Source organism: Notothenia coriiceps, unplaced genomic scaffold, assembly GCF_000735185.1.
Source record: "Notothenia coriiceps isolate Sejong01 unplaced genomic scaffold, NC01 NC01_scaffold00000307, whole genome shotgun sequence".
NCBI classification, from domain to species: domain Eukaryota; kingdom Metazoa; phylum Chordata; class Actinopteri; order Perciformes; family Nototheniidae; genus Notothenia; species Notothenia coriiceps.
Window position 1 is genome coordinate 165,627 of NW_011333008.1, and position 10,284 is coordinate 175,910.

Here is a 10,284-nt window from a genome sequence, read left to right on the forward strand (position 1 = left end):
CACATGGGCTGAAGGTTGTCCGACTGGCCGAGGTGAAAGACCCACAAGTTGATGGTGAGCTACCCCTGTCTGGAGCAGAAAAAAGATTTCAGAGGTGGGATATCCCGCCGGCTAGAGCTCCTACCCCACAAGAATTTGATGAGGATGCCCTTCCTGGCTCACTCTTTGGTGGCCCGTTTTCATAAAAGGTGCCCAGCGGCGAAACCCCCACGGGCTATCAAGGTTCCCTTATGGGACTTGCCAATGGTGCTGGAAGCCCTCCTTTCCCCACCCTTTGAACCCCTGGGGCAGGCAGAGCTTAAATGGTTTTCGGCAAAGTTTTTTTTTTTTTTTGCGATGTCACCAACCAAGCGTGTGAGTGAGCTTCACGCCTTGTTAGTGAGTGAAACGTGCATACGCTGGTTCTCAGGTGGCACAGGGGTGGCACTTTAGCCTAACACATCTTTTTCACTCAAGAGGCTGCCTTCGGCCCACTTAAATCAGGTCATAGAGCTAGCAGCTTATGACTCCTCAGGCTTGCAGAACATGGAAGCTGCTTCGGCAGAGCTGCTCTCCTTGAAATATGATGTACAGGCGACTGCTGGCTTTGCTGCTCTGATGGCCTGTTTGTCTGCAACAGGGGCCCTAAGAAAGGGGGCGCACTTTCCAAACAGAGGCTTTCTGGGTGGACTGTTGAGATGATTGAGGAGGCATATAGATAAAGAGGTCTGCCTTTGCCTCTTAATGTTAAGGGCCACTCCACCAGGAGTGTCTCAACCTCCCGGGCAGCACTACGAGAGGTACCTCTAATACCTCATTCACACCAACGCAACTCCGGTTCAAGCTCCGTGCTAGAGCTTTTCAGGTTATTTATACTATATCATGAAATGACATTTTTTTTTTTCTCCTTTATTTGCATAAACAAAAATAACAGATTTTATGAATTTTATTACAAACACGCCAACAATTAAATATCAGATTAATTAGTTCAGTAAAATGTCGCTAAAACGTTCAATAAATTTTTTTTTGAATACTATTATGATATTTGTAAATGTCAATAAAGGACCGATTTTAATGCTAGAAAAAAATGTCACATTGGGGTTGGAAAATATACGCATAAGTTATTCAAACGAAACAAGTCAGTCCCCCAGACTATTTGGCTCATTTATATGTTATGTATTTAGTTAAACGACAATTTATACACCGAGTAGTGACGTGCGGCATCGGTGATAGGTTCAAGACGAAAGTCGTCCCGTCGAGACGTCGGCCTTGAAGAGTAGAGAGAAGGGTTGAGAGTACTCTAGGCGACGCCTCCGGTGTTTGTAGGGTGCATTCTAGACAAGACGCAAAGACCGAAAGGTAAACAACAGTAAACAATTCAATTACCACCCCGTCAATAAGATGTGGGGACACGAGAGTTCATAATTCGAGATGAATAAATTTGTAATCTTCTTCAAGTTCATAGTCCATTAGTCTTACGTAGAACATGATATTGATGCATACATGAATTTACGTTTAATATTACAAATAGCAAAATTGTTTAGTAGTATTACGTTTGTTTATAAGAAAACTATGTAAAGAAAAAATACAATAATCCTGTACAAAAATAACCCTTACCATATGATACAATTTTCTCCTTCTTTAACCATAGAAATATCTTGGTTTTTGTTTTGTATGGCAACTTTGGGTCCTTTTTTGCAACAAAAACAAAGTAATGATTTATTTTTCAATAATAAATATAGTGCCGGGAACCCCAAACCAAATTGTTTTCAATAACGGACAAGATTTAAAAATAAAATAGCAAACACCGACACGAGAGACAAATTGTCCTGCCCGACGAACAGTTGACGGGACGGGGCCTTGTTTTTCCTTCAAGGTCAGTTTGACGAAGAATAGTCGCGTCTCAGCAAGTAAACCGGACCAGTCTTGTGTGCACCTCCCCGCACCGGTGTTGTACCCTACCGACACCTAATGTTAGTACGTCCATTGTCAGGATGGACAAAGTCTTTAGTACCAGTTCCTTTCGGTTACTCCCTTTAAGTATTGTTCAATTTCCAAATGTAGAAAAACGATTATCTATATTAACTATAGAAGTGTGTTTATGGGTCTAGAGCCCGGGTATCTCGGTACCGCGTGAACACGAAAAGGAAGTCGGGGCGGGAGGGTAGGCGACTAAATAAAAGGTTTACATCCACCTTATCCCTAAAGTGTTATAAGTCGTTGACTAGTTGTCCACCGACATACTACGGATTCTATACGGTGATATCCTTTCGGTTTCTTTCTCCGTTGGAACGCGAATCAATCGAAGATCTACGATTTATATTTGCCTATCATGCTTTACATTGATGCGGGCCAAGATACTTAAGACGCCATAACTCGGCGTCTCCGTCACAAATTGTAGGTTCCAATAGGTAGAGCGGCACGCGTCCCGCAGCTCGATAAAGTATGAGTTGTTTATTATACAAACTGGGTGCAGTGGGAGTCTTTACAGAGTTCCGCTTAGAAGAGCCGGTTCTAAGGCTCACTGTCTCTTGAAAAAAAAAAAAAGAAACCCCCCGGCCCAGTAGGTCTTAAGTACTTGGCAATACAAGTGGTAACGGAGTGATAGCAAGAATAAAGTAAGGATAACTGGCGGTCCCTCCGTCACCTGAATCGTGACCTTCTACCTATGGTTGTACATCGGTGCGTCCTTAGTCAGGGCTGGAATGGCCCTCTCGGCGCACCCTCCGTCGTTGTAACTGTCGATTTTTGTCCCGTTTACCCACGTTCCCTTCCCGGGGTCCTTGCGGTGCGGGCTTGTTTACGAGGTGATTAAAGTGGAGTAAGTCGTAGTTGGCCACAAAGTCCCGGCGCAAGCCTCCGACCTCGAACTTTTCGTGGCCCAAAAGGACTAAGTGTGGCGGTCGCCTCGTCCGGAGAATCGAGGCCTAGAACCAAGCAAAGTTCGTGGTTATTTTAAACAGGCCGGATCTCGGTTTTCGTGGTGTAACTGCAGTGCGATTGCAGCTTCAACCCCCGCCCTTCCCCGTCCCCCGCCGCTAGTTGAGGACTTGTTGTTGTTTTTCGCCCAAAATCAGGGTCAAACGGTGTGTGTGCTACTCTTTGAACTTGTTCGTCCTTCAACCAGGTGACTTCTAGTGGTTGATGGATGGACCCTTAGAACGCAGAAGGCTTCTGCCATGTCTCCTTTCGACGCTCGGTCGTTCAGGCCGAGTGGAACAACAACCAACAGCCACACGTCCCGACACTCCCAACAGGGCGCGTGCAAACACCGGAAATCCTTCCTCGGGGTCCGTGCGGTTTGGGGCCAATGCGAGTACTGCGTTTAACCAATGCGAGTACTGAGTTTGCTACGGCGGTTACTGCGTCGTGGTCAGTCTGAAGGACCCGCCACCACGTTTTCTCGGTCTCGATTTGGCTTCTTGACCAAGACTTGGACTTACTTNACAGAGCTCCCTCTATACAAATCAAACTGTAGACGGTGTGAAAGCACCTATTGTTTTAAATAATGGTCGGAATGTGACCTGTGAGCCTTCTGAATTACCGTGGGACAGCACACTCTAAACTAAAATGTTCAATCAACAAAGTAACATCTTATCTTATCTTAATAATATCTTCATATTAATAATAATAATAAATCATACAGTATGTGTCCGAAAGGAAGCAGGAGGAAGCAAACACAAAAATATACAAAAAATATACTGCATATTAAAGCAAACGATTGTAAAGGTAAAAGTATGAGCATAACAAATAAAGAAGTGTAATGTAAACATTTACATTATTATTATGATTATTTAATATATAAAGACTATATATTATTGAATTACAAGATTATATATACTTTAGTTGATCTAAAATATTGATGTGTTCAAATGCTCTTCAAAACACAACTGAAAGTCCATGAAACTTGTCTTTCTGTATTTATGAATAAAGCGCCATCTCCTGGTTAAAACCTGAAATTGAAAATCTGGCAAAGCCCTCATGGAAAATAGTGGGAGGGCTTAACATTCCTTGATACCGGTCTTAGGCAGGTCGTAGGCAGGAAGCTGTAAACTGGAGTCCGAACTGAGGTGCTACATCTGTAGTTTTGGACGATAAAAAATAGTTTGGGACAATACATTGAAAGTCGTTTTGGACGAACAAGTCGGTACGGCTGATATAGTGGTCATACTGTTCTGTTTTCAACCAAGATATTGCGGGTGGATTACGGTAATCGGAGTTACAGCAGCATTACGTAAAATTTGACGACGGTCTGTTAATAGTCGCTGATAGGTCTCCATATTAGTCACAAAAAAGCGTGTTTAAACAGCAACAGATAATCACATGACTATTAAAGTCAAATATTACGTTGATAGGAAATCCCTAGGATAAAGCCCATTTTCTTAGTAAACTAGATAGAAATGTTATTTTAAAAAGTGTTAAGTGTTGTTTTTGAGCTGAATTTCTATCAATCACTTTGTGACTGATCTCATCAGTGAGGCCATTCTTCTTGAAAAACTCTTTGTCTGCAAGTCAGAGTTTGAAATAATCAGTTGCCATCTTGTTTTGACCTCATGTTGACCAACAAACACATGGCAGTCGCCATTTTGTGAAATGCAAATTCAAAGCACTCTTTTGTTTGTTCTTATGCATCTGGTTTCACTCCCATGAGGCTAAGTCATTTTTCTGACCTCCATCTTGTGAAGAACAAATCATACTTCTTGTCACAGTTGGAACTAGAAAACTAAGTCAGGTTATTTATACTGTTGAAGTTTGGTGTTTGTAGGGAAAGATTATTGTATTTTCTAAAGGTCCAATCTGATTTCTGAAGTATTCCTGCTGGCAAATGTGTATTGGCGGTTTTGTGCTATATTGTTAGATCATAATTTTTTTTAAATGTTGAAGTTAAACGCATCAATCTGGTGCACTTTGAGAGCAAAATTAGGGACTAAATCTATGGATACATCTTTCAACACCCATATGAAACAGAACTGTAAACAGATTTACTTTTTCTTTCAACATTTATTTGAACAGCAAGTGGAGGCAAAAGTGACTGCAACCAAAACAATAAACCTGCTAGCTAACTAGCCTAAACTCAGTAACAGAATGTGGGCAACACGTTCTTCTCCACAGCCGCGCGACCTCTGAGTCAGACGTCACTTCCCCCTTTTCTATCCTACGGGTACAGCCACTCCCCCTGCAAGCCCCTCCCTGAACCCAGCTTGCTACAATACAGTATACTGTACACAAACTATACAAAAACGCCTTTACGCTTTGGAGCTTGTTTATCCATCTTTAAGCAACTGCCAGCTAGGTCAGTCACTCACTCCTGATCGTTCACTGCGCAGTGACAGCTGCTACGGGCCTGATGTGTGAAAGTGAAACTATCTGATAGATAGAACATTCATAGGTTCATTCATTTTTAGCCCTCCGGCCCACGCACAGCACCGGCCCACAGTCACAACTCCCGGTATTCCCAATGGCCAGTCCGCCCCTGACTGGCACCCCTGCGCAGTGGTGACTTTTTTCTCCCACAGATGCACACCGAGGAATAACTGAGCACAAACAAACAAAACAAAAACGGATGTGACACGAGTTCAGTTTGGAGGGGAATTCAAACTGTCGCCAACACAGCCGAACTTTGGCGGTTTAAGCCACTCGGCTGTGTGTTATCGTTCACACTCGCCCACACCACGCCAGTCTTAAGCTATTGCTTATTAACAAACACTCTCCGTCGGTCCAACGAGCGTGTGAGGACTCGGCTTATCGTTTCGATTCTGTGTTGCGCTGAGAGAGGAGAGGCTGTGCGCGCTGTGGATGTGAGAGCTTTGATGATTAGTGAATCCACTCCGCAGATCGTTCAGGGAAGGCAGATGCTGAGGAGCAGTTTGTGTCTGGGCTCGTTTTTTGGGAGAAAAAAAAGGACACTCCACCATCATGGTGTGTCCAATCATCGTGCAGAAATGAACTACTCAGGCATGTTTTCACGGTTTTTCTAACCTCTGCAATTAGGAGATAAACATGTCCATAACGCATGGAGGGACCTTGTGAGAACAACCACTCTTGTCCTAAATGGCAGAACTTGAAGTTTGCAGAAATCTCAGTTTGGAGAAGGGTAAGTGATCATTTTCAAGCTTTTCCTCGATTGGTTATTTAATCATTTTAGTCTCATATGGAGGGGAATACTCAGTGTGGCATTCCTTTGGACGCCTCCTACCCTATACATTTTTAGCATGAGCCCATGCGTAATGACTCCATTGCGCTTATTTTTGTGAAGAAATGTCATGCTGCTACAGACACTTGAGAAGAATGTTGATTGCAGATTTTTAATGAAGGATTTATTGTGATATTATTGTTTATCGACATCTGGGGTTGGTACAACACGTCAACATATTGATGCCACATGATGATGATTTATTATTATGTGAATTTATTCTCATAATTTTCTCAGTTTACATAACAGCTTTTGATGGTGATCGGCAGGGGATCAACCGAAAATGGTCCCCCATGCTGAAAATGGCCCTTTGTGCTTGTCACTAGGGGGCAGGAAAGCCTCTTAATTTGTAGATTTTACAAGACTTGCTCTGCCCTCAGTCTATATAGCAGCACGTGTGCCTTCTCCTTTTAAATCCATGCATTCACCACAATCTATACAAATCCCTCGGATGCTTACAGATTCTGTCATTACAGTGTTTTGGAGAGAAAATGCCAGAGAGACTGACAGAACACATAATATTATCACATAGCTCCGTTACAGAGCTGGATTGTTTCTTGTTTGCATCAGAAAAAACCGAAGCCCCTTGAAACCCATGGAGGTTATTTTTAACTCCATACACTGTGACAGTGTGGGCTTGAGATTTAATGGAAACATTCACGTCCCTTCAGTCCCTCTGCTTTAAGAGTGACCCCTTTTGCTCGCCCCTACACTGTTAAAATTATAGCGCATCCCTGGCACTTAAAAAGTGGGATGTGTCAAGCTGTCAGATTTCCCGCCTGCAGAGCCTGTTTTGTTTTATCTATGTGAATGTTTGGGTGTGAGGGAGGCCCCTGCTTATTTCAGTGGCTATGAGTGCTGCCTCTTCATTCATTTGGCAACACTTGTGCTATAGTTGCATGGCATCACAAGCCCTTGCTGAGAGAGGAGAGGAGAGAAAAAGAGGGAGGGAGAAAGGTTTAGAAGAACATGCATGGCTGCTAATCTCCTCCACATGGAGGAAATGGCTTTTCCATGTAAAATGTGTTTTCCCTCATGTGTCTCTCCTGCATTGATGATGATGAATCTCAGCATGCCCCCTTCTTTTGTCTCTGCCTCTTCCTTACTGTCGCCCCCGGGCAGAGAAACAGCCCCAGAGATCAGGGGAGGAACACACTCTCATCCTTTCAGCCCTTATTACAATTTTTTAATACATTTTCTTGTTATTTTCAAACTCCTTTCCTCTCCTTCTTTATTGGTACTGACTGAAAAGTGTGTGAAAATCATTATCTACTCAAAGCAGACATTGCATATCAAGTGATTGATTTAAAGCAGAATATCATGTCAAATGCACTCCCAAAGGATGTGGAAATTACATTCTGAAACTTTCAATGAAATACCTCTCTTCTCCCGAGGCCAGATTGGTACTTTATTTTACACTGACTGAATGTGGTCCATAGCACGTATTGAGTATTGAATAACTGTCAAGTGCTCAAGCTGGTGTTACATATTTGATCTGGTAATTCTTGATTAATTTTTTTATGTAAGCAAATTGCTAAGATATATCTTCTCTCCCTGCTCTTCAGCATTTAGTTCAGCAAATAGCTTTGTTGCATTTTATATTGTTCTTAAACTATATTCACATTTCAAGGAATCTTAAAGCACCATCATTTCCATTTGAATTTCACTGATAGCCAGTTACTGAATTTGCCTGCATGTTGACTTGACACATGTTAAACATTTCCATATAAAACCTCCTGAGACACTATGATATAAAGCTGCAGGTTTATATATTTGTGTTTAGGTGAGAAAGCTCAGATCTTGATTCATACCTCCATACCACACCTTTCAACCAGAATGTAGTAGCTACAGTTCAGCCTCTCTCCAACATTTGAACCTGAAGTTGAGATGAGACAGTTTGTATGGAAGTCTGGCTCTGCTGCCATATGTATTGTATCTCAATGTACAACTATTCATCCAGCCTGGCTCAGGGTGGAAGATAGAAGCAGCTTGAACATTTGACACACACACACACACACACACACACACACACACACACACACACACACACACACACACACACACAGGTTTGGGTTCCTTCCTTTGATGTCAGTGCTGAACTCCTCCACTCGGGGAGTCCCCTGTAGCATCTTTAGTGAATGCATTATCATGCTGCAGTTGTCATGTGTTTATTTTCATTCCGGTGCGGCTCTGCACTCTGTGCCCTGAGGGGATCTGGGAACCCATTTGTAGCTTTGGCGGCTTGAGCGCTGCCTTGAGCGTGCTTAATTAGGCGAAGTGAGTGACTGTGAGATAACAGTATGCGTTTCCTTAGCTTTTAATGTCCCTAATAAGAGGGAACATATCATATTTTGGACTTCCATGCACATTTTTTGCAATTAATTAGTTTGCTTTAAAATGCATTTCCATTTGAGTTTGTCCCCCTATGTGTGAATCATTTAGACTGACAATAATTATAGTAATGGGCAAAGCAGTTTCAGTTTACCTTATCACAACAATGCGAGCTCGTCTCTACTACAAACCACATCTTTATTTTTACCTTAATACAGCACATATATTTTCACGCAAGTCTCAGGTTAACTTTTACTGAGCTTAAAGGTCCCATGTCATGCTTTTCTGGTTATTACCCGTCCCCTTCTGTGTTATGAAGGTTTTTATGCATGTAAATGGTCTGCAGAGTCACAAACCCTCAAAGTACACCCTGTAGCGAGTAAAACTCTAACACAGAAAATACCTCCCCAAAACGCCTCGTTGGAGATACGTCACTGTCCATTGATTCTTCCGGGTACGCATGATGTCAACCGTACCCGGAACGAAATGGACCAATCCGTGGAGCCGTTACGTTAAGCCCCCGCTGATTGGTCCAAATTGACCAATCCACGGACTTCCTCACACACACACACTCAGTGCAAGCAGCTCTGCTGATTTCTCCTCCCTGGCTGCAGGCTGATAACAGACAGTTGGGATCGCGGGGAAATTCTCTCTGCAGACCCATTCTCACAGCGTTTATCAACCTTTTCTTACTCAATATCAAGCCACACTTATTGTTTTTACTTCGGCTGTGACTTTGTGTGTGCTCAGGTTGAGTTTGGCTGTGTTTCGCTGTGTATCGCTAAACAAGGAAACCACACCTCCACGGAGCTCAGCGCGATCCACAACGTCCCGACCAATCAGAGCACACTGTGCTCACAGGGAGGGTGGGGGCTGGAGCTACTGGAGCTACAACGAGCCGTTAAAGGCAGAGAGTGAAATTCAGTGAATACACGCAGTTTACAGAGATGCTGTTTGAGAAACCAACGTGAGTTTGGAACATTGCACAATATAAATCTATTCTAGTAGACCTCAACAATGGAATTATGATCAGTAGAAATGGCCATGACGTGGGACTTTTAATAGTCAAACTGTAGTAATGGAATCTAATGCTGCCCTTTTTGTTCAGTGTGAGTTAAAAGCTCCGAGTTACTTTTCTTATACGATGAGAATATCTCTTGTAAATGATCAATACTGCATTGAAGCTGAATTTCTCTGCAGTGAAGTTAAATGTGTGTAAATCCTCTCTCTGAGTTGCTGTCAGCAGTCGGCCTGCAATTTGTGACTATAATCTGGAGCTATCACGCAGGCGGTTCGGGGAGTTAATGTAGTCAAATTGAAAGCATAACCCCAGTTTCCAGGTTGATAAAATTACAGGAAAAAGGGACTCTCATTTGGAAAATCTCCCGACACAACGGAGTAGCTGCCTAACACGTTTGACAAGTCTTTCATTTGTGTGCAAATTTGTCACATTCCCTCCAATTTGAAATCTGATTGACACATCTTGTTTTCTGGAGTTGTATTTATGTGATAACACTACTTAGTGTGAACCTCATATTAGTTTCCTGTATGGGTTCTTTTGCCGTGTGTGTGTGTGTGTGTGTGTGTGTGTGTGTGTGTGTGTGTGTGTGTGTGTGTGTGTGTGTGTGTGTGTGTGTGTGTGTGTGTGTGTGTGTGTGTGTGTGTGTGTGTGTGTGTGTGTGTGTGTGTGTGTGTAGTAGTGTAGTAGTAGTACGTACGTACGTACGTACGTAACGTACGTAACGTACGTAGTACGTAGTAGTAGTAGTAGTAGTAGTAGT